This window comes from Ambystoma mexicanum, chromosome 1p (assembly GCF_040938575.1).
Source record: "Ambystoma mexicanum isolate Mex_15411 chromosome 1p, UKY_AmexF1_1, whole genome shotgun sequence".
Lineage (NCBI taxonomy): Eukaryota > Metazoa > Chordata > Amphibia > Caudata > Ambystomatidae > Ambystoma > Ambystoma mexicanum.
Genome location: NC_090921.1, coordinates 1076179326 through 1076203955, shown reverse-complemented (window position 1 = coordinate 1076203955; position 24630 = coordinate 1076179326). Strand labels below are relative to the sequence as shown.

Here is a 24630-nt window from a genome sequence, read left to right as displayed (position 1 = left end):
GGTCTAAAATACCTTCAGCTATCCCTCCGCAAATACCTCCCCTCTCGAGCTCTTCGCTCCTCTACCTCCAACTCCCCCAGGGTCAGTCGTTTTTCAAAGAAACAAGCTGGGGGTAGATCTGTCTTCGGCTGGGGCCTCCCTCTGGAACAGCCTCCCTGCCACTCTAAAACTTGAGGAGAAGCATCTCCGATTCCGGAAGCACCTCAAGACCTTCCTCTTTTCTTCTGCCTCTCCCCTGCTGATCTGTTCTCTTGGCACTGTACACCTGGCCACCATCTGTCCTCTGGGCCCAGGTATCTGCTCACTCTGCCACCCTCCCCCACTGCCTCCTGGCCACCTTTCACTGGGGTCCAGTATCTGTACCCATACAGCCCCCTCCTTTTTCTTCCTGCACTTATCAGACCTACCCTGTCTGCTGCCTTAAACCTAGCACTTGCAAATTGCTGGCTGCATTACCACTGTTTGTTGCCTTTATTATTTATTTATTGTTATTTATCTGTTTCTCCTCTGCTTCGCACTTTCCACTTCTCCCCCCTTCCATGCACTTTTCCCCTTCCCCTCTCCCATGCACCACTGGGCCTAGTAAGTTCGCTGTTTTGTTCTCCCCTGTTCCCCTCCTTTGCCTTGTTGCGCTCTGTAACACTTATGTACGAGAGCGATAGAAATAAAATATCAATATCAATATCTCTCCATAGTGCTAAGGCCGAGACTGTTAGTCCTGAATTCCCATAAGGAATCATTTTAGGCTCCGCCCACTCCCGCAGTTATGTCGTTTTTAATGTCTGTGTCAGGTTGCTACACAACATTCTGAGGGTATGGCCTGCTATTTCACCAGCATGCTGACAAAACCAAGCTCCAAAGCCGACCTGGGACGGCTCTGGAATCCCCGAGAATCTGTTTAAGCTAAGTCACCACCTATATGTTTGAGTGAATCAAAAAAAGTCAGAAATACCAATTGTGACTTCTGGAAGACCAGTGAGGTTGGGTCAGAAACTCTGGAAGCTGACATTAATTGTGTGTATCCTCTAAATGTTATGTATGCCCCAAAAAATGCTGTTTCCTCCGGGCCATTTTGTGGGTCTATTTCTTGATCTTAGTGTCAGCCTGATCTGTCTATAATCCTAGAATTGGGCACTTGTGTGAATTGGGAGATATTTCTAAAAGTCCAGGTTGAATGACTGGATGTGATCTTCGAATGAGACCAGAAGTTCCTTCACAAAGTGACCTATACGTTGGATCCCTTGCTTGACCCCAGATCTCCTGGAGATCCCATGTTTGCCTAGTTGTCAGATGAAGAGACTCCTATCTGGTCTAATGGTGTGCTCAGGGACCAGAGCTGGAATGACCGAGCTTCCGGCCTTGCTATCAGAACTGCGTTTTTTCTTTGAACTGTGATTTACAGCCGTATAGCTATGAGTGCTAACCAGCAGGCAGCTACAAATGGCACATGCACCTAACGTCCAGGTCACCTTTGACCCTTTCACATTCCACATGTTTTTTGTATTATAATGCGACACATTTTAAAGATCAACCAAAGTTCATATCAGCTGATCATTTAATTTGTGAAAGAAAAGATTGACACGTTCTTTTAAATATCTACAAAACTTCCTGCAAGAAAATCAAATCTTACTTTTTTTTGTTGCAAAACTGCATTCTTTATTTACATAAACAAAAGAATGCAGCCCCCTGTTTCAAATAGTGAACACAGTACTTGACCTTCATTGGTAATGTAACCAATGCACAGCAGACTATGTCAAGTTGTTCCCATGTCGGATATGAATAGGACACCCAGTCCTGTTTCCTTTGCTTAAATTCTGTCACTTGCAGCTCTGCATTTATAACTGAAAGGTAAACCTCTGACTACCAAAATACAGAGCAAGGCATTTCCGAGGATAGCTCAGGAGCAATGTGCTGTCCCGTACATGCTAAAAACAAATGCAAACAAAACAACGCAGCAACCAGTTGGGCATTAGAGTCTGGAGAGCGCTGGAGCGACGGGAAGGTTAGAGACAGGAGGCACGTGGCATGTTGAGGGAGAGAATGAAAGGCAGGGTTGGGGGTTGCAAAGGCGAGGTCGGAAAGTGTGGAGGTGGACCGAGAGACCAGGTGGAGGATGGACAGAGGAACAGAGTGCTGAAGAGTTGGTGGCAAAGTTGGAGAGTGCATTTGTGAGAGAGAGTGGTACCGGTTGTGTGTAGTGTGATGAGGGGTGTGTGAAAATGATTGCAAGGAGAGTGATGACAGAGAGAAGGGAAGAGAAAGTGTAGGTGGAATTAGGGAGCAAATGAGCATGATGGAGTGTATGATGGTTGCGGGTGGAGATAGAGAGCAAAGCGGTAGTGGAAGTAGGGGTGAGGGCAGGAGGAAGGGGGAAGATAGTTTGATGGGATAAGCAGAGAGTGTGGTACAATTGGGACATAGAGGCATAGATGATACGTTGTGTGGTTTGGAGATGGGAGAGAGGGAGTAGGGTGAGTTGAGAAGTGTGAGCAGAGCACTGTATCCCTGGGAGTATGAGCAGGACACCATAAACCTGAGTAGAATAAGAGGGGTGAGAGTAGCAGAGTCAGGAGGGGTAAGAGTAGCAGAGGGGAGGAAGGGGAGGGAAGTGCCAAGATCAGCGAGTGGAGAGAAAGAGAATGTGCGAATGAGATAGAAAATGGATCAGGGTGTCTGCTACTAGCACCAATTTGACATCATCATTTGGAATCTGTGGGGAGGGGTTAGGCATAGCTTAGGAAGTCCCGGAAAGAGCAAGATAGATGAGGCTTCCGCCTTCAGGTCCTCACAGCTAAGCCACAGAAGATATTGGATAGTAGATATCCGTGATCTCCAAAGAAAATCACCCTGGGGGATTGGGGAAGCTTAGGCTATAGTGGGCCATGGAGAGAGGAAGGGGCAGCCTTTAGAGAAAACCTCCAACCACGCAACACCAGTCCTTTGCAAATGTTTAATAACACCCCTTGCACTATCTCTTAGACTCTATGAATTATTCAGGCCATCTGTGACACTAGAGTGCTGGTCAGAGACCCTGAGCGGTCTTCGGGTGGTCACCATTCTGGTATCCTTAAGATCCTTTGATGGAGAGCCTGTTATAGCCTTAGTGGCCTCTGGGTTGACCCGTTAGAAGATGAAGGACTTTACTCGTCCCTCTGAACTATATGGTAAATGGGGCTAAGGTCTAGGAGTCCAGTAGTCACTAGAGTGAGACACTTCATTTTTTACTTGGGTACACTGCACAGCTTGTTGGGGAGTGGGGGGCTTTGAACCACAACCCACAAATATTATTGACTAAGCTAAGCCCCGGCCAAATGGGTGCATTGTGAGATAGCATTGGGGTGATGTCTAGCCTTCTGTACATCATTAGGAATTACTTGCTATTGGATTTACCTGGTGAGGAAATTTTCATTTTTCCACCCACTGCAGTTTGTTAAAGGGTAGGAGCATGTGGCCATCAAGCCTGACCAACATGGGGAAATGCCCCCGCTAATTGTGCAAACCATGTTGCCCACATCTAGATTGTGAAGCTCGGACTTCTGAGCCCCCCCAACCCCCGTAGCTGTTTTTTGTACATAGCTGCTATTACAAGTGAATATCTACCCCCACCCCAGACAACAAAAATATAATTAATCACTTTTCTAACTGTATCATTTCTGCAAATTGATTAATATGCAAATAGATGGTGGGGCGGTATTGAAGGTGACCAGTTTCAAAGAGCCACCTTCCCCATAGGCAATGTTAGAAGACTCCCCTTACTACTTATAGTCACTATTTATTGACTCTGAGCATATCAAAATTCCTGGTAACACATGTTCTACATTTCCTATTCACATCTTCTTGGGAGGATAGCTCAGGGGCAACGTGCTTGCCTTGGAAGCAAGACGACACAGAGCGACACAGGTGCGATCCCCGGGTCCGCGCTTAGAAACCTCTGCGTATTAAGCGCATTATAAATAACCTATCGTATCATATCACATCGTTTTCCAGATACCTGAGTGAATCAGTCAGCCCCAGTGCCTTCTCCAGTGCACTCTTCAGCTTCCTCCCCGCAAGGGCGATGAACTCAATCTTCTGGAAATTGACCTTTTATCCTGCAATATCCTCTTAGTGCTACTCCAAGTTTAGGACTTCGCTAGATCTACCCCTGGGTCTTCCAGTGTGAAACATTGTCGTCATCAAGCATCATTTTGATATTGTCTGCCCCTAGGGGTGGGTATCCCCTTGAGAGTTCCTCATTTTGCAGAGCAAGGGCTCTAGAGCAATGACAAACAAGAGTTGAGAGGTGGAACCCTGTTGTGTTCCCCTCAACAGAGTGAAAGGCTTCGACCTCAAGCCACCGTGACACATGTGCACGGAGAGTGCACTGAGAGTGTCGTACAGTGTCTCTCAACCTATAGGATAAGTATTTTCAAAGCAGAATTTCCATTGTGTTCTACAGGAACAGACATTCCATGCAATGAAATGCTTTTTTATCATCGACTGAGGCCACAGCCCGGGACTCCACTTGGGATTGGCTGCGGTGCATGATGTGCATAACCCACTTGGGATTGGCTGCGGTGCATGATGTGCATAACCCACTTGGGATTGGCTGCGGTGCATGATGTGCATAACCCACTTGGGATTGGCTGCGGTGCATGATGTGCATAACCCACTTGGGATTGGTTGCGGTGCATGATGTGCATAACCCACTTAGGATTGGCTGCGGTGCATGATGTGCATAACCCACTTGGGATTGGCTGCGGTGCATGATGTGCATAACCCACTTGGGATTGGTGCGGTGCATGATGTGCATAACCCACTTGGGATTGGCTGCGGTGCATGATGTGCATAACCCACTTGGGATTGGCTGCGGTGCATGATGTGCATAACCCACTTGGGATTGGCTGCGGTGCATGATGTGCATAACCCACTTAGGATTGGCTGCGGTGCATGATGTGCATAACCCACTTGGGATTGGCTGCGGTGCATGATGTGCATAACCCACCTCACATGATGGAGATATTTTTGTTTGTAATGGAATCAATTTGATCTGAATGCATTCCCTGTTGATTGCTTGTTTTCTCCCTGTTGCCAGCACATTTGGATAGGCTCTCTGTGTTAAGGAGGACATTGAACGGTAACAGCTTCACTACATAGCTTTTCCCTGGTTTAGAAATGTGTGCCTGTCTCATGGTATCTTTGGTGATAGCATATAATTGCATAACTTGGCGAGGGAATGTTATTTTAGCATACTGTTTCTAACACTCTGGGGTAAAGCCATCCTGGCCAGGTGGTGCATTCATCTTCTAATTCTTTTTTTTCTTCAGTTCACTGATTTCTATTGAACGTTTTTATAAATACAATAGCAAATACAAAAATGAATGCATTTGATTAAACCAGAAAGTGAAACACGTAAAACGTTTACCTTGGTATATGGTTTCAGATATTAACCATATGATACAATATATATATATATATATATATATATATATATATATATATATATATATATATATATATAATGAATAGGTTAATATTGAGATCTGTTGAATGAATTAAGATAAGCAGGGGGGTGACAAACAAGACAAACTTAGAAACAAATAAGGAAGGAAAAGGGAGGGGATTATGATATAATAAATGAAATGTTGGGAGAGGTGATGACTTCAGAGACAGTGGGGGAGTGGCTCACTTCTCTGTGGGGGGCATCTCACTTCTTTACGCATTCTACTGAGACTATTCTGGTGCAGCTTCGATGGTACAAGCAGTTAAATCTCTCCCTAAAAGCAACAATTTCATGACTGCTGTGAGAATGAGTGGTCTCCTGTCCCCTCTCTCCCCGTCCAATCACTCCCCTGGCATGCAAGCATTAAACCCACATCACAATATCAATTGCCTACAAAATTATGCATATGAATGCAGGTGCCAGCAATTAAATGCTTTGTGTTAGTAATTTCCGGGCCTTTGTTAACAGCGAAGCCTAGGGGCCCTTTAACATCCGAGTCCTGTTCTGTTTGGCCACACCTCTGTAGGTCTGCCAGGTCAAGTCAATATAGCCCATAATTCCGGGGGTTGGGGCTCAAGCCCGGTCATCTCTATGTTCAAGTCCCTCTGCATAATCCACAAGGCTTTCTGGGGCTGGGGCCGTAACTACCTACACTTCTCTATTCCTAAACACTCTCCCACAGCCCTCTGCTCGGCCTCCTCCAACTCTCTGAGAGTAAGCCGTTTTTCCAAACAGAGATTTTAGTGGTAAATCCCTATCCTCAGCAGGTGCCTCCCTCTGGAACAGCCTCCTTGCCTCTCTCCGTCTTGAGCCGGACCTCCTTAAGTTCCGGAAACTCCTCGAGACCTTCCTATTCTCTTCCTCTTTCTCTCTCCCACAACCCTACCAACTTCCTTCTCTTCTCGCCTGCTTCCATACTTCTTTCTCTTCCCAACCTGCTCAGTTTGCTGACTGATCCCCTGGTGCACCTCAAGAGTCTCACAGGTCCCAGGCGCCCCTCCAGTCCTGCACTTGCCTTTAGGCCTCCGCACCCTGCCTTGCACTACTGCACTTGGAATTCGCTCCACGAGAGGGTCAACCACTCTGCACTTAACCCAGGCCCTTGCCGGATCGGCTGCACTTGTCACCCCCTCACACTTCCTGTCTGCGCACTTGCACCACCTTGAACGTACTAGGCCTAGCAAGTCTGTCTGTCCTGGCCTCCCTCTGTCCCGTCCCCCCTCCCCGTGCTTGGTTGTACCTGAAATACTCAAGCATAGGCGGATTACTGCCAGGCCTAGTATGGTAGATTATTTTTCTCTTTGTCCCCGCTCCCTTTCTCTCCCCACTCTTTGTCATGCACTTGTACTATCTGACAAGCCTCTAGGCATAGTACGGTAGTTTATTGGTTGGATGCTCCCCCTTCCCCTCCTCTCATTCGTCCTGTCATGCACTTGCACTAGCTGAAATGCCTTGGTCTAGTATGCTAGTTTTTTTTGTTGAGATCATTCGGAATCTTCAAGGCCTACAAATGACTGTATTCCCTTGTTCCCTTCCCACCTTGTAGCGCTTTGAAGCACTTCACTTGTGTATAAGTGCTTTACAAATAAACAATTGCATTTACAATGGTGTTGCACCACTGTCATGGGCACAGTGCGGACATGCTTACAGGCAGCCCTACCAAGGACATAATTTGGGGGTCGCCAGAGGTCTCAACTGCGGCCCATGAGGTCTCGCAAATGCGACCCCTGAGGTCTTCCTTACTACCCTTGTGGTCTCCCTTGCAAACCCTAAAAATGTAAGCTCCTGGGCTGTGACCAGCGCCATGTCACTCTTGGTTTCTGCAGTGTCTGTCTTTCTTGTTCAGGCCTCTTAAAACTCTCAAAAAGAAATTTAAAACAGGGGTTTGCACAATTGTAACACTTTGAGCAGTGACCCTAAATACGAAAGAATAGGAATACCAAATAATGTGTCTTTCTGGAATTCTATACAATAATTGCTAGACTCATTAAAAGTTTATTTCAGCCACACTTCAGGGGGTGAGTCACTGATTTAGTCTGTTCTTAATCACCTCAACTCAGCCTTTCATCTTTATGAGGTCCATAAATGAGTAGCAACACAGGTTGGGTGATATTCTATGTATATTTGTTCTATAGAAAGCGCTTAAGCACAAGTGCTTTATAATAACACATCATTATCATTTGGCGTTGGACATCTGCTTGCATTCTCAGTAATTTGGTAATATGGGCCTATACACACTGATATCAACGATACATATGGTGATCCATTCTTGCATGAAATGTATATCACATAATAGTGATATTGTAACCACATTTTTCATAGTCTACTCAGGAGTAATGCTATGCAGCCCTACCTGAGCTCAGGCTGCTCTGCACAGACACAGGACAAACAAAGAGGTTCTTTGTACCGTGTTTGTGCAGAGCACCCTCCGCCCTCCGCTGGTAGGGCTGCCTGCATGTAAGCAGCAAGAGAAGGATTCATAAGTATTGAGTGCCTAGAGGATTCTGGCCCAGAATCCTTCTTTTGCTGCTTACATCATGTTTCAGCTCCCTGCTCGCTCGCAGTCTCGTGATAATTGGCAGCTATTAACCTTCTCTATATCTTCATTATAATGTATGCCCCCTATGTGCGCCTCAGACTGCTTTCCACTTTAAGTAAGGGGGGCAACCATCATGTTGAAATGTGCGCCCCACACTTCTTTAGCCTGGCCTATTGCCGAGTGAACATCTGAGTGCTCACAGGAATTAACTAAATGGATGAGGAATTCCCTGGAGTGAGCCCCAGTCAAAGCATATTGGCCAGTGCAGGATGGCCCGTGGCTGGGGCTCACTCTGGGGTATTCCTCACATATTTAGTCAATTCTTTTCTTTTTCCCACAGATGTGGCTGTAGTGTGCACTGGGGAAGCACCTTACCTTTTGTGTAGAGGTTTCGCATAGCTCTGCAGGTTAAGCACTTGCTTCAGAGATCTGTGTGTAACCTGTACACGGGTATGCAAATCGTAGCAGGGGTTACTCAGCCTTCTAGAGAGCGCTAAACTTTGTATCATTAAGTTGCAGTTTAACCCCTATTTTTATGGCCTTCAGGATTGGGAGGACGCCATCATGAAACACTATATGAAACTGTGATAAGATTAATATTACTGCATCATCCTAAGCAATAGTAAAATATCTTTGGGGGAAGAATTCAAAATGCACAACACTCTATTGGTTTGCATTAACGTCTTGCTTATAATAAATGCCTGCCATAGCACATTAAATGGACATTAGGCTCTGAACTCTCTCCCTGTTCATGCAAGGCTGTGCACTGTGTGAGCATGCGAGGCTCCGTATGCTGACGTCTGAACCTGCAAGACTCTCCACTGTGGCCATTTATGACTCTATCTTGTTGGACATGCACATTGGCAGTCTGTACTCTATGGGTATAGGATTCACTATAGGTTCTGCCTCTATTAATTGCAGAGCAGGTACAGATGTTAATGCAATGTCTGCTTTCTTTGCAGGACTCCAGTGTAAATGTGAAGTGTTTCTTACAAGAGAGAAGATAGGAGGTTCCCTCTGGATCAATAGGTAAGCCTGCGTGAGTGCTACTGGATCCCAACCTGTGGGTATGAAGAAGGGAGGGAGTACAAGGACCAATTGGTTCTAGCGTCCACTAGTGGGGATAGCGGAGACTAGACCCCAAGAGTTCTGTCAATGTGTTTCTTCTGGGAATTACATTGGGATAACATTGTTTTCTGGGCACACAATGGGTACCAACATGACTGCGTGCTACGTGGGTCAACATTGCTAGGAATGGAATTGCATGGCAATGCTCAACTGGGGAAACGCAAATATGAGAGCACTGTTGTCAATGGTACGGCATTAACAACTTGTTATTAACTGCACCGGGAAAGCTTAAACTGACTTGGCAATGTAAAATGGTGCATGCCATTTCTTTTACAGCAAAGCTGGTGCATTGAGTGGACACATTTGGAGGTGTATTTAAGCATCGCCCAAGGCAATTGGCACATTACATATCCAATGAGCAATTCACTGAGTATTTGGGCAACACTTGAATACACTTTGAGTTGGAGCAAATTCGGTTTGTATTTTTAACTACCCAACCCAGGAAAGTCATGGGCATTATGAAATCTTCTGTCACATTATTTAAGATGGCTGTAATTCCTGCAGGAACATTATATAAGTAGAAAGCTTTTTATGGGATGGCAGTGGCACACTTTACCCATCACTTGCCTTAATGATGGGAGCATATTTGTGCCCCTGTAGGAGATGAGCACATACATGATTTATTGCTGCAAAATGGCACTGTCTACTGTCCACAACTTGGCATCTCTGGTAGTATAATTATGTGGGGGGTTCTCCTCCGAGGACTGCTTATATCATAGGTCTTTTTCTACCTTTCTTGAAAGTTGTGCTAGAAAATGCACCATCTCCACTCCTCATTTCAAAACAATTTCACTGTGGGGAGAGCTCCCTCAGACTCCCGTTTTCTGAGTCGGATCGGCCCTGGCTCGGCCTTACCCATGAAACCCCTGGCTCCCCCAGCTCTAGTGGCAGCACTATTTCTTAGTTTTGAACTGCTGTTTTTCAGTGTACTCAGCCATCTAGGCTCCTGATTTAACAGAACGGCCCCCCAAAGGCATAGCGTTTAAGGAGGCGCCACAACGAGGCCTTTTTCACTGGTTGCCCCAGGAAGTGACATTTTGATCTTGCACAAGCGTTTTGCCACTCAATAAACCAAAGACCGACCTAGGGGACCCTCAGCCGAGAACTCCTATCTGAACTTCGGCAGTTCGCCAGGGGAATTATGATATTCCTAGACACTGAAAGCACTGTCAGGCTGATTGGGATGGGCAGAGTCAGTCACATATCCCATGACCTAGAAGAAAATCTGGATATTTCCCATATGCTGGCACCAGTGAAAGGCCAAAGAACCGGGGAAGCATCATCCGGTTGTCAGACAAAGCTTCTAATTAAAATGGAAGGTTTGCAGGCAGGCTGGGGCCTGTGATGTCTTTAAAGTTGGGCAGCGTTTGTACAATTTGGGAAGTTTCACAAGGCATTCAATAAACGGGTGCCTCTGGGAGACCGGAAAGTTTGGGCAGAGCCTAAGATATTTCTTAAGATGGAGATTTGCTGATGGGCCAGTAGAGATGAGGAGTAGTCCAGTCACATGTCGGAATTTCGCAGCCCTCACTAGTTCTTTATACGTCTACATGCCTTTGCTTCTGATTTTGGGTGAAGGCTCGTGCAGGTGTTTGCAGGTGGAGGCGCACACTCTTTCCGGCAGAGCCTTTGCTGGCTGCAAACAGGTGCCTCGGGCATCAGTGTCGTAGGGCGGGACATGGATCTCGGCTTGTAGGTGGAAGGCGGCGGCTATGCTTGCTTGGTTTCACAGCACACATTCCCCGAACTTGAACTCATTCCAGCTGTTTGGGATCCTTGACGACGACGGTACCTTTGAGAACAGTGAGGTCACATTGCGGTCCACACCCCGACAAGGGCACATAGAGAGGCTCACCCCCAGTAAGGTCACTAGAATAGTGTACATTCAATAACTTCCACACAGTCGTTTATTTGGAGAAGAAAACCGGCTCCTTTATTAAAGAGTCAACTTGCGGGTGATCCCAGAAATGCACAGGCCCCAGTGAAGCAGGCCCTAAACCTAACCCCAGGGTGGCCGTCACCCTTCCTGGGTTTTTCAACCAGTGAACCAATCCCTTGGTTTACATTCCTTTTGGGTGAACTACGTCACTTCCAGTTTAATGCCTGCCTCTGATAGCCTTTTCTACCAGGAACAGTCTGGTCACTCCCATACCCCTGTATCGAGTGAAGCCAAGGCCACTCTGCAGTTGCTAAGTCCAACTGTGCGTGTGGGTAAAAGTACCTGTCGCACCCGCCCTGGCTTCTGCAGCCAGCGGGTAATGCTCGCGGCAAGCATGATTCCCCGTCGGCTAGGATCGCCCAGTAGCTCAGCATCTGTGACAAAGCAGAAAGAACGTTAATACACCTACTCTACCTAACCAATTGTTCTAAACCTCTTGGGCGCCAGGTGTTTGAACCATTCCAGCTGCCCAACAAGAAAGGGTTGTACCTTTGTGCGTCTGGGAAATTTAAAGGCCCATCCAGGGCTGAAGAGGCTATTCCCAGTCTGCCCATCCTTACCTGGCTGCGCCCTTCCGTTTCCTGCCTCCCATCACAAGCTCGAGGAGTGGAGCGACAGCCAGAGGAGCAGCCCACTAAGCAGCTGTACCTCTGCCGCCCCCCCTCGTGGGCTGGCGCAGCTGCTTAGTCCATACGGGGAAATGCTGTACACTTTTAGTAAATGTGGGCATATGTGTCCCCTTGGTTTAAATTGACTTTATTTTTGACACCAGTAGTACTCTGTTATGTTATCCGAACTTATAAAGTTCAACGTAAGCCCAAGGGCATGGACATGAAAGGTTTCCATGAAAAGTAACTGCTGAGGAGGAAACGCTGAATTCCAACCAACCTATTCATAGGCTGAGTAGTGTGGGTTCACTTTGCTTCTCTTACCAGATCCCTACCTAAGTAATAATCACAGACAATTTATGTGTATGGAAAAGTTGTAGGCCGTAAGCATTTTATTTTCTTTCAGAAAATACAACACAACCAAATAATTACACTGCCATATGCTTTTGGGCACATTGTGTCCAGTCCCGAAGTTGCCCAAGGCTCCTCCTGAGTCGTCCTTGCTATCTCTGGGCCTTCGTTCCTGGGCACATGCCGCCTACGACATGTCTTGGACCGTGTACCGAAAGAGTACTCGGCGTTGCTTCTTCTGCCTGCTCCTTCTTTTCTTGGACCGTGTATCGAAAGAGTACTCGGCGTTCCTACTTCTGCTTGCTCCTTCTTTCTCGGTCCGTGTACCGAGAGAGTACTTTCCGTACCTGCTCCTGCCTGCACCCTTCTTATTCCGTTATTATTGTAGGGTGGGTTGGGTGGCAAACGTTTTTCCTTCCCCTTCTCCAGGTACCAAGAGCCTACCCGAGAGAGGTGAGCTCTTACCTGGTTTGTCCTGCCTCTTCTTTTCCATGCTTACTTATACCCCCCCGGCCTTTTGTTACTTCCTGGGGGCGGCCGGGTTACCCCCCCTCACCCCTTGCTGTTACAATTCGCACCTACCCAGGTGCTCTCCTTTTCCAGGCTTACTTATACCCCCCCCCGGCCTTTTGTTCCTTCCTGGGGGCGGCCGGGTTACCCCCCCCTGGCCCCTTGCTGTTATAATTTGCACCTACCCAGGTGCTGTTTCCTGCTCTTCCTGGGCTTTTGTTTCCTGTGGCGCCATTCGGACGCCCCTCCCTACGCTTTTGCGCCGTTTTCCCCCACCCTGCGCCTAAACTCCCAGACCCTCTATCGTCCCGCATTTCATGCGGCCCGGGGCCTGGGTCATTCTGATGAACCACGGCCCATTTGTTTTACCTACTCCTGAATTGATCATGCTCATTAATAATAATATGTAGCGTCCACTTGTGATCTGCAGGTCCTGACTTTTAGCTTGCGTGATTTTGATATCTTGAAACAGTGTTATTTTCGGTTTACATATCCAGAACTGCAAGTACCAGAATGCAAAGTGATGTGAGTTTTATAGCCAGGACAAAGGTGTACCTGACAAAGGGCAACTTCAGATCTCTGTAAACTCTCGTACTACTTTAAAGACATATTCGCAAGGAGCTAGACCCTGCTGTTGTCATCTTCTGACCCAGCCATGCAGCTTGCTGTCATGCATCATGAGTACATCTGCAGTTCAACAGAGCAACGACGTGTTTACTTGCCATGCTAGCAAACATTGTGGAAATAGAATACAGCCATTTGAACAGCTTACTTGATTTCGTTTTTTTTGTATTAATTCGGGTGAATAATGAAGATTCATTGAGTAGCCAGTGTGGGGGCTTTGCCATTAAGGTGCAGTTGCACAGGGAAGCACGCCTGAACCAAGCAGAGGCAGAACTGCAACAAGCCTTTGCATCCGAGCGTGAGACTCTGCTGGGTAGCGCCGCCTTATAGACCCACGCTTAAATGGGCCTCTGAGCCCTCCCCCCTCAGGTAGCTTAAAGGGGACTAAGTCCTCCCTCTAACTAGTGTGGGGGGGGGCGCTGCCCATCCGCGAGTAACCCCGACTTGCACGTGCAAATCGACATCTCTTGTGTGCTTTCACACAGCAACAGTGACCCTAACTCATCAATTTACATGGCCTCCTCTGACCCTGTGGTGTGTGGCCCACCCCAAGTGTGTTGCCCTTTTAAGATGGGCAGTGATGTGTGTAGCCCTCCCATGTGTATTACCCTTTTAAGATGGGCCATGACTGTCATGGCCCAAGCTAATAAAACAAACGCCTGCAGGCACGTGCCGCAGAACGGCTGCAAACTTCCAAAGAGGAACGACTGAGGCCTTCTCTCATTTAGGCCTGCAGGGGCCCACACCGTGTGAGCACATGATGCCGTGGGGCCCTCGTGCCAGTAAAGTGGCAATGGTCTGCATGTTCAGGGTATGGCCCGCCCTGCCCCCACTTAGAGCGGGTGTCCCCCGGCAACCTCCTGAGGCACTGGGCCTATAAGGTACTGGTGTCCCATAGCACCACGTGGGCCGGCTTGATGCCAATAGCCCGCTCTGTAACAGACCCGACTCCCAACATTCTTACAATTAATGTCTCATGAACATCGATATCACTGTAGTCAGGAGCAGGGTGAGATGCATTCATTTTTCTGTTCCACGAGATGTGCTTTTGATCTCGTCTTTCTGGGATTGAATGCTCAGCAACGGGCTACTGGCCATTCCATCAATGTTGCTAACCAACGCCGTTATGAATTGCGCGCTCATTTTTCCTTTCTTTTTAGCATGACTTCTATTTTTAAATGGACAGTGTGAACGTCAACAAAGCCAGTTATGTTCTGTAAAATAGTGACTACTCGCGCTTCTGTACTTTACGCGCCATTTTTTTTGTCTCAGTGCCGGAAGTGAGAAAATGTTGACATATTCTGTGTCTTCATTTGTTTCCAAGTAGACTGTGGCAAAATAATCTAGGTCCATCTCCCAGAAAAAGAACCGCCTGCAAACGTTAGAACATATATCATTGTGCTGCATGTTGTGTTTTTGGTTAGGTCATGAACCTATTGCCCTGTAGGCCAGTCCGAGACTGTGTTGGAATCTAGGCACAGAACACTGACATGAAGAACACACACTTTCACACACACACCTTCTCACACCCACTGACATCCAAGTTTCTCGGGCAGGCGAGAAGAACTGGTTAGGACTCCTCTTCCCACCTAAAAAATGGAAACGGAAGGACTGAACCAGAGCACGACATGACGAACAGAAAGGCGGGCTCACTAGAAGAGACGCACACACATGGGCGCTGAGGGGGTGCAGACACAAGGCTAATCCTTATGCGTTCCCACGCCGAGGTGACGAGCAGACATGCTTTCTTTCTTTCTATACAGCTTCGAGCCATCTTTGGTCGCTTCCACTGTGATGCCTTATCTTTCAATGTACTTATTTCTTTTCCATATTGTTTATATCTTGAAGGCTGGTGGCTGGCAGCGAGCGAGCGTTCTTACTCCCCTGAACATTAACCACACATAACAGAGCGACCTCGCCTACATCTATAGACGCTTGGGAGTACAGTACCTTGGATAATTGCGTTCAGCATGTGTGACCTTTCAGTAGCTCAAGCCGATGGTGGCCAATAGAACTACCAGGGCGTTTAATGGAGAGAATGGATTTCCTAAAGCAGGGGCTGATGGTAGGGAGCCCTTTGGGTAACCAAGTCTGAACCTCGGTCATGTCACTCGGACCCAAATCAGCTCTATTGCTCAGACATTTTCACCTTGTTTGAGCAGGGGGCCTGCAGCCTACAGGTGGCCAATAGTATCAGTGGCTTCAATAGCGTGAGCCGATGGAGACATGAATATGTTGGAAAGTCATTCTGAAAGTACTGATTCTTGACGCACTGTGCATGAAATGAGCTTGACCTGGGATGGCTCCAGTGCTTCAAATGGTATATGTGCATCGAGGGGTGCTTTGATGGGGGCGTGGCCAAAATGGGTATCGCCTAACAGGCAGCAAACGGCATTAAGTGCCAACTCCCACCTTAATTGTGGCGCTGACCCCTGCCAGGCATCCATTTGCAGCAATCAACCCCCTTTCACATGGGCTGTTACGATGATAATCCCTGCATCTATTTAGTTAAAGGGATGCCTGATGGGGGTTGTTGTCAGAAATATGGAAGAAAAGGAAAGGCGGTACATGGGAAGGCCGCCTTTTTTTCTAAAAACTGAAGCTTTCGTGTATAGGATGCTAGAGGCTGGTGGATGTAGAAAAAAGTGGCTTGGTTTCAAGCAACCTATGGACGGGGCTACTAGGGGACCTAAGGGACCCCTGGCAGTACCCATTCTCAAACAGTTTTCGGAGAGTGCCGAGCTCTGCCCCGGGTAACCCGCCAACTAAACCCCTTGTTAACCTATTCTCCAAAGAGGATGCCAACGAGTTGAGAGCACTGCCACGTAGTCTGGAGGGAGGATATAGGATAACCGTGTAGGCAGTGGTATCAAAGGCAGCAGACTAGTCAAGAAGTGGCACACTGTCGTGCCCTCATCCATGGGAGCGAGTAGCTCTACCCTGAAACCCACAAACCCTGAAACCCAAGCCGCTGTGAAGGCGGGTGAGCACCTGCAACTGTTTCACACTTCTTTGCACATTTGGCCGGGATGTTTGGGTCCGTGCTTGCCTGTTCCGGGTTGGGAGGCACAATGGAGTGTTTGGGACTGTCCAAGAGATGAGAAGCATTAATGAGAATTAATAAAGTGGAATGAGATGTGGGGTTAGGCTAGGAATGGAAAGGTCAGGTTGGCCTCATGTGGATTTCAAATGTCAGTGGGCATGGAGGGCTGACCCATTTGGGCTACCATGTCTTGTTTGGTGGGTGACAGCAGGATGAACACACAGAGCAGGCATGGTACATGAGCTGTTTTGGATATAAGGAAGGCTTCCTTTCCAATATTAAACCCAGGGACTGACCAGGTGACTGGGCTGAAGCTGCTCCTCATTGGCCTTTGCCTTCCGTCTCCTCAGGAACTGATGACGGCGCCCCCTAGAGGGAGAGGCGTGTGATAGGCACGCCGGCAGCCATAACAGGCATGATGATGTAGGAAAGCAACAACCTACAGAAGGGCGAGGCACCCCTACAGAACAGGAACTGGGGTAATGACACATCAAAGTGCATAAGAATTGTTCCTGTCTGGGAACTACTCTTAATTTCAAATCAACAATTTCAATCCCAATTGATGAGCACAATTAATGAAAGCATCATCAACTGCATTATTTTATATCCCAAATTTCTGGATCCAAGTTAATTGAGAAACGTACAAATGAAATGTATCAGGAGAAATGTTGCAAACCGTTGTGTTACAGGTATTTTGACATTGTGCGAGGAGATGGTATTAACACAAATAAATTCACAAATCACCAAAAGTAACAGCAAAATAAATGTTCATATTCACAAAAGCATTGAAAAAAGCAATACATATTCAGAAAATGTTTATCTAATTCATAAACAGGCGTGCACCGAAAATTCTTGTGAGTCCAATTCATTAAGGGAGACAAAAAGTTTTCAATGGGAGACCAGGACTACACAAAAGTAGTGATGAGCCCCAGTGCTCCACCCTGACAAACACGTGTGAGAGGGGACAGCGGGCTACCGTCTGCCAATAGGATTAAAGGTCCGAGTCAGGCGTAGGAAAGCCATGCTTACCCAAATAGACACAAAAGCTGCGACATGTATTTTCCTCATCAAGTAACCGAATCTTAGCACTTTATTAAAGGTCCACCTCCAAAAAACGAAACGGCAAACCATCAAATAAAGGCTCATGAACTGATCGCCTGCCAAAATGTGAACCTTTTAATAGAAATCTAAGTGTAAATGGGCAGAGGCCTCACTATAAAAAAAAGGAATATAAAACTACCATTTCCACCCAACTAGCACAAAATAAGGAGTCTATGAATTCAAAAATAGTGAAAAACATCTTCCTAAATACCCCAGCCCCCCCAAAAAGCAATCACCCCAAAAACTGGACATCGATAGCAGTCCAACAAAAAAAACCTATTCAGAAAAGAAACGTTGAAAGTAGCTCCCCAAACCATTCAGAGATCTTTTCTCAAAGAGCAGATAACTGACATCCAGGGCAGGCAGCAGATTTGTCAGGGCCCGTGGGGTGGCATTTCAATATGTTTGCCCCCCAACCTCACCTACAGTTCGCGAAAACAGTCCGAGGCACCAGTGGGGTGGCTGCAATCTAGTGGGTACAAAGGAATGTAGCAAGGACGTAAATAGCTGCAGGTTTTCCCGGGGCACGTAGCTAGCAAGGAGCTGAAACACTGACTGTCCACTGAAAAGTAATTTCTTGCCTTTTGTCAGCAAGGGGCTAAAGCAGACAGTGGTGCAGTGACCATTGGGTAGATTGGACTTTAGCCCTTCCCTAAATTGGGAGGGTAGAGGGGGGGCGGAGACACCTCATTCTCACAGCAGTTCTTAAATTGGGAGGGTAGAGGGCGGGGGGGGGACCGGAGACAGCTCATTCTCGCAGCAGTTCTTAAGTGTGTGCGTTCAGACTTGAAGGTGACGGTCAGCTGCTTGTAGCGTTGAAGTTGCACTAGAATAGTCTCCTTAGAATATGTAAAGAAGTTAGATGCTCCAACAGAAGTAAGTTTACCCCTTCCCCCACTCTCTGATATTGGCAATCCTCTCCCAACATTTGAATGGTTAGCCCCTGCCACCAAAATGTTTGCCTAGTCCCCCCCCACTCCCTCCCTGAATGCAGACCTAACGGGAGTTAATGACAACAATGCTGCTGTATGCCAGCAAAGGGAGCCGGCATGGTGCACACTGCAAAGTGCACATTTAAGGTCTTGAAATAAGGCGACAGCCTGAGGGTGACAGCAAGGGCAGCCTGTAACATGTGTGCAGCAAAGGGCACATTTGATGTCCTGAATTAAAGAAATATGTTCCTGTGTCGTTAGACTGCCAACATGGGGGAAGCTGCTCGGGGGTCCCCCTGAGTCTCGATCCCATTTTAACTAAAACATCTAAAAGGCCCTGGCGCCCTCCCCGGGAACATCTCTCCATGCTGCCTCAATCTTTGTGCGATGGGTACATTCGAGTGATGTGTGGGTGTGATTATCCTCACTAATGCGGCATTAATGTGTGTCTGCGCCAGGCAGGTGCAGGGTTGGTACCGTCTGTCTTTGGAAAGCGCCATTTACAAAGGGATGAATGGAGGTGGCTTCTGCTGACTGTGAGATTGTATCCTGGCAGAAATGCTTCTGGAGAAAGCTCGGTGATTAACACATCTATCACGATCCTGGAGTCGCTGATGCAGCGCCGAGATATGAATACAAGTATGGATCGTCTGCGGCTGAGTGGCCTCGCGTACATTAACATGCGGGCTCTGCCCCTTGGCGTAGGCAGGCTGTGCTGCAAGGGAAATGCCTGCAACCCCTGCAGGGCTGCAATGCCGATTTACAATGGGGGCCACATTTGATGTTTTATGGCTAAAATGGCGCAGTCACCACTTTTGTGTCCAGTGCCAGGGATGCCTCGGAATCCCAGCGAGAGCTCCCCTTCGTGTCGCACTGTCCTCAGAGGCATTATACTGGGGGGAGGGAACTGAGGTCATAAGGGCTACAGGCACGGCCGGCCCTAGTAGTGGCAGCACCCAGGGCAGTGAAAGAAAACATGTGGCGCCCACTCCCGCCCCTCGTCTATGCCAGTGGGGGATTTCTAATGAAAACCACCCCACTCCTGTGTTGGAGCAGGGAGGTAATCACCTCAATGGGGTGCCTATACGAAAGCATCAGCACCCTATTGTTATTAAATGCTCCACGCTCTGGGCTTCTCTAATTTCAATAGGGCGCCTACCCCTCCTTTTCCTACCACGCCAGCACAGGTGGGTGTGGTGGGGGTCTGGGTACTGGGGGAGTGCTTAAATTACTCCGCTAATGGCGCCCTGGGTGGTGATCTGGGCAGCCCTGCCTACAGGACTGGCAAAAACAATGCCTTTAATTCTAGAGGTGTGAAGGGCTTTTAAAAGTCATTGATGCATACCATTTCACTATTTTGCAGGTAGCCGAGGAGGTGGGGGTTCAAATGTGGATCTGAAAGGAGAACCGAGGGGGTCAGGGGTGGCACCAACCCTACACCCCCTCCCATAGCTCGCCCAATGCTGCAGCGGTTTGCTTCCTAACTTGGAAGTGATACTGTGGGCAACTGCACGTCCTCCCACCCCTCTAACCCTCTAACCCTCCAGCCCCTCCACCCCCTTCAAGAGTGTCACGTCTCCCAATAGACCCATTACTAGGCAACCCACTAGGCAACCCATGATCAGTCCACATTTACCTGGCACATTTCTTACTGCACATCGGGGCAAACGACCTTCTGTTCAACACTGGAGAAGGATGACTGGTTTTCCAGGTGTTTTCCGACCTTCATTGTCCTGGCAACTCCAGTGGAAAATCTCGTATATCTTATGGCACTGCCGAGGAACACAGCGATTCACGCGTCAAGTGAGATGAACTGCTGTCAATCACGTTTATCCTTTGCCATCACGTGATTTTCCACGCTGCCGCGTTTTGCATCATGTGACTACAACTAAACATTCAAAAGCGCCGGAAACCATGTTGGCAGCGCTTCTCAGCTGCTTCTCGTAAGGACTGTTTGGTGTTATTGTTTTCATCAAGGATTCATTGGCTCTACGATCACGGACTGTTTTTTGGATACCCTACTTCTTCCTGGCTTCATCTGTTACTTTTGCCCTGGAACTTTTCTTGCTTGGTTCTAAAAGGTATTCGACCCTGCACCTTCTTCACCGATTGCACAAACAAACTATCCCTTGCTTGGATCTTGTGCTTTGAACTGGTTTCGACCCCATTCCGTGTTTTTGAACTCCTCTTTTGGACTCTTGTTTTCAACCTGCTCAGGTGTGGAATTGCCAGCCTAGCCTCTCTGAAACCCGACCCGCTGTCTCTGCGGATTGCCCCTATTGCATGACAACCTGGCCCACAGTACACCTAGGTAAGCCTTGCTTCAATCAAATCCTTATTACTGTGTCCATATTGCATTGGCGTGATAACCGTCTATTGCCTTACAGCGGTCAAAAGGGTTCTTCCGGCGTTTCCTGGTTCCAGTCGATGGCTCACTACACCTGTGGCCTCAAAGATTGCACATACAGTTTTTGGTCATTCTGTCTGTGTGGTACATGGGGACGGAGGTTTTCAATAATCGGCACGACTATCAAGGTCAGAACAGACTGAGAAGCCTTTTTGGTCATCCTGATTATGGATCCCTCCACTGGGGACCCCGTGACCGCTTTAATGCAGGCAGTTGCTGCCCTTAGGACCGATATGGTCACCGCAACAACGGCAATCCACCACCGCCTCGATACCTTGCAAAGCACACGCCATCCTCTACCGGCTGATGCCGAGATTGAAGACGCTCCTCAAGCCCAGCCTCCACCCGCTCCGCCCACAACTCCCACTCCTGTATTACTTCCTACTTCCTTTCCCCTTGCTGCCCCAGAACGATTCCAAGGTGATCCAAGGAAATACTGCACATTCTTGAACCAGTGTAAACTACATTTTTTATACTGACCCCAAGTTTTTCCAGATTCCGTCTCCAAGGCAGCCTTCCTTCTTTCTCATTTGTCTGGCGTGGCAGCTACCTGGGCGAACCCGTTACTGGAAAATAACCATCCAGCATTACATGATTTCGATCTTCTAGTAACTGAAATGGCTAAGGTTTTCGATACCAGGTATAAAGCACAATCCCGAGATTTGGAACTACTAGAGCTCTCACAAGGCAGACAAACACTTATTGAATATATAACACGTTTTAACCAACTTGCTGCAGAGACCTCATGGCCGGAGGAAAAGAAAGCCATTGTGTACTACAAAGGGCTATGTAATACTATGAAAGACGCCCTCTCCGTGATCCCGGCCCTTCCCTCTGTTTTTTCCGAGTTGGTAGACCTAACCCTGCAAGTTGATGCACGTCGATCTGAGCGTAAGGCAGGGGTTGGTTTTTCAAGTCAAACACCCTCGACTTTGTCGGCCCCTGAACCCATGCAAGTCGGTGGGATTAGGAGTCCCATTACACAGGCTGAATAGGAACGCAGAAGAACGGATAATTCTTGTTTTTACTGTGGCATCAACGGACATTATGTAAAAGAATGTCCAAGGCGCCCAAGAAATAACAATCAGGGTTTTCAGAAGGCTCTCCCCTAAGAGTGGGGGTACGGGCGAGCACCTCCATGTCCCCCACTGAACCCGTTTTCGGTCCCATCAGACTTATCATGGTACAAGCTTCATTGAAACCTACTAGGGAGCTTACACATCAGGTACATATAGTGATTGATTCTGGGGCCACTGGCTGTTTTATCGATATAGCATTGGCCCACAAACTCAATTTACCCTTGATTAAGAAGGAACACCCAGAACCAGTGCAAGCAGTTGATTGTACCTCCCTTGCTTCCGGTCCTATCATGCATCAAACGGCTCCTTTGGAACTGATAATCCAAGACACCCATAAGGAAACTATGTCATTCGATCTTATCACCACCCAGCAATTTAGTGTCATTCTGGGCATTCCCTGGTTGAGACAACACAACCCACTAATCAATTGGGGTACGGGTCAAGTCACCTTTGAATCTGATATTTGTCAAAACTTCTGCCTGATAGAATCTCAGATGCTATCCTCCCCTGCCAGTATTCTTGGGGCAATGGCCTCTTCCCGTCTAGAGCAGACAATGCAAAGTGTAACCTCGACACATACTGTAGGGGCTGTATTGGCTGGTATCCCCACGGTTTATCATGAATTCTTGACTGTGTTTGACAAGGCCACGGCAGAAGGGTTACTGCCACACAGACCCTATGATTGTCCCATTGATCTAGTCCCTGATGCAGTGATTCCAAGGGGCAGGATATATTCTGTATCTCAGTCAGAGGAACCGGCCCTAAAGGAGTACATCCAACAAGCCTTACGATTAGGCCACATACGACCCTCCTGCTCTCCGGCTGCTAGTCCCATCTTTTTCGTACCAAAAAAAGAAGGGGACTTACGTCCTTGTCTGGACTACAGAAAACTGAACGCTATTACCATAAAGAACAGGTACCCCATTCCATTGATCTCCCCACTACTAGATAAACTGACACGCGCAACCATCTTTACTAAATTGGACCTCCGAGGTGCTTACACCTCGTCCGTATGCGTCAGGGAGACGAGTGGAAAACAGCATTCTGCTCCAAACAGGGCTTGTTTGAATACACGGTGATGCCTTTCGGTTTATGTAACGCCCCAGCTACGTTTCAACGATTTGTCAATGAGGTGTTTAGTGATATTCTTGACATATACGTAGTGGCTTACTTGGACGACATTCTGGTGTTTTCTTCATCCTTGGAGGAACATATAGTCCATGTTAAAGAAGTATTAACACGCCTAAAAAATCATGCCTTATTCGCTAAACCCGAGAAATGTGAATTCCACACTAAGGAGGTGGATTTTTTGGGTTTTCACATAACTCCGGGTGGCCTATCCATGAACAACACAAAAGTCCGCGCTATCATAGACTGGCCTGCCCCTACCAACCTGAAACAGTTACAATCTTTTCTTGGTTTTGCCAATTTTTATCGGCGTTTTATCGCTGGGTTTTCCTCCATTGTATCACCGCTAACCGCCTTAACCAGCCCTCTTGCTCCATTCTGTTGGACACCGGAGCATCAAAAGGCCTTTGAGGCCCTGAAGTCCAGGTTCACTTCCGCCTCGGTGCTTCAACACCCGGATCCGGAGCTTCCATTTGTCCTGGAGGCCGACGCTTCCTCCTTTGCATTATGTGCAGTGCTCTCTCAACCTTGTTCAGCCACGGGGCAGCTGCATCCCATAGCCTATCACTCGAGGAAGTTTACGTCCTCCGAATATCACTACACGGTTACTGAAAAAGAATTGTTGGCCATTAAGGACGCTTTGCAAACATGGCGTCATCACCTTATAGGGGCAAAACATCAGACCATAGTGTACACTGATCACAAAAACCTCCAAGACCTGGCTTCCCTTAAATGTGTAAATAGCAGACAGGTACGCTGGCATCTCTTCTTCGCTGCATATGATTTTGTAGTGAAACATAGGCCGGGGACTACCCATGGCAAGGCGGATGCTCTTTCTCGTTCTCCTGGGGGGGAATCCTTGTCTTTGTATCCTGAAACATTATTAGGGAAGGGTCATGTAGTCTGTTTATGCACACCATCCCTACCCATGCTATCCACCATTGGGCAATGGGTTTTACAACATCCAAATGAGTTGACAGATTGGGACTTGGTACTTCAGGAAGGGTTACCATTTATTCACCGGAAACTCTTTCTCCCCTCAAGTGATTTACGCAATCAGGCACTTGCTTGGTCCCACGATGCCGCCATCAATGGTCACCCTGGACAGTTACGTACCCTGGAACTACTAAAGTGCTGGTGGCCATCGATGCGGCGCGATGTGGAGGCTTATGTGAACTCCTGCTCCATATGTGCTCAGTGCAAAACACGCCGTGGTCGACCACTAGGTCTGCTCCAACCTTTGCCTCTACCCCCCAGACCCTGGCACACTGTTTCTATGGATCTAGTCACAGACCTACCTCGCAGACAGGGCTATGACACAATCTGGGTAGTTGTTGATTCATACACCAAAATGGCCCGATTATTCTTCAAATCAGTGTTTTGTCTTTTTGGTTTACCACAGGTCCTGGTTTCGGATCGTGGCTCACAGTTCACCTCATGTTTCTGGCAAGCCCTCACTAAGCCTCTTGGTATTGACGCCCGCTACTCCTCCGCTTACCACCCGGAGAGCGATGGGCAGACGGAGAGAGTGAACCAGACCTTAGAACAATACTTACGCTGCCTGACTCTTCAGTTCCAAGATACTTGGTTGAATCTTCTCCACCTCGCTGAGTTCGCACACAATAACTCTCAGCATTCCTCCACGGGCTTTTCTCCTTTCTATGCTTTATACGCCCAACATCCCCAAACCCTTCCTTTTCCTGATTTCGACTCCTCTACTGCCCCTGCAGCTATGCCCTGCGCCCGCGATCCGGTTTCG

At 47.8% G+C, this 24630-nt stretch overlaps 1 protein-coding gene across 2 annotated transcripts in view; it reads left to right on the top strand.

The window, feature by feature from the left end:
- Window positions 1-24630, top strand: part of LOC138448032 (death-associated protein kinase 2-like) — a 709206-nt gene that overhangs the window by 287928 nt on the left and 396648 nt on the right. For both annotated transcript variants that reach the window (XM_069604570.1, XM_069604575.1), the window contains exon 3: window positions 8984-9050. The gene's annotated coding sequence lies outside the window, so the exon portion shown is untranslated. The remainder of the gene's footprint in view (window positions 1-8983; window positions 9051-24630) is intronic.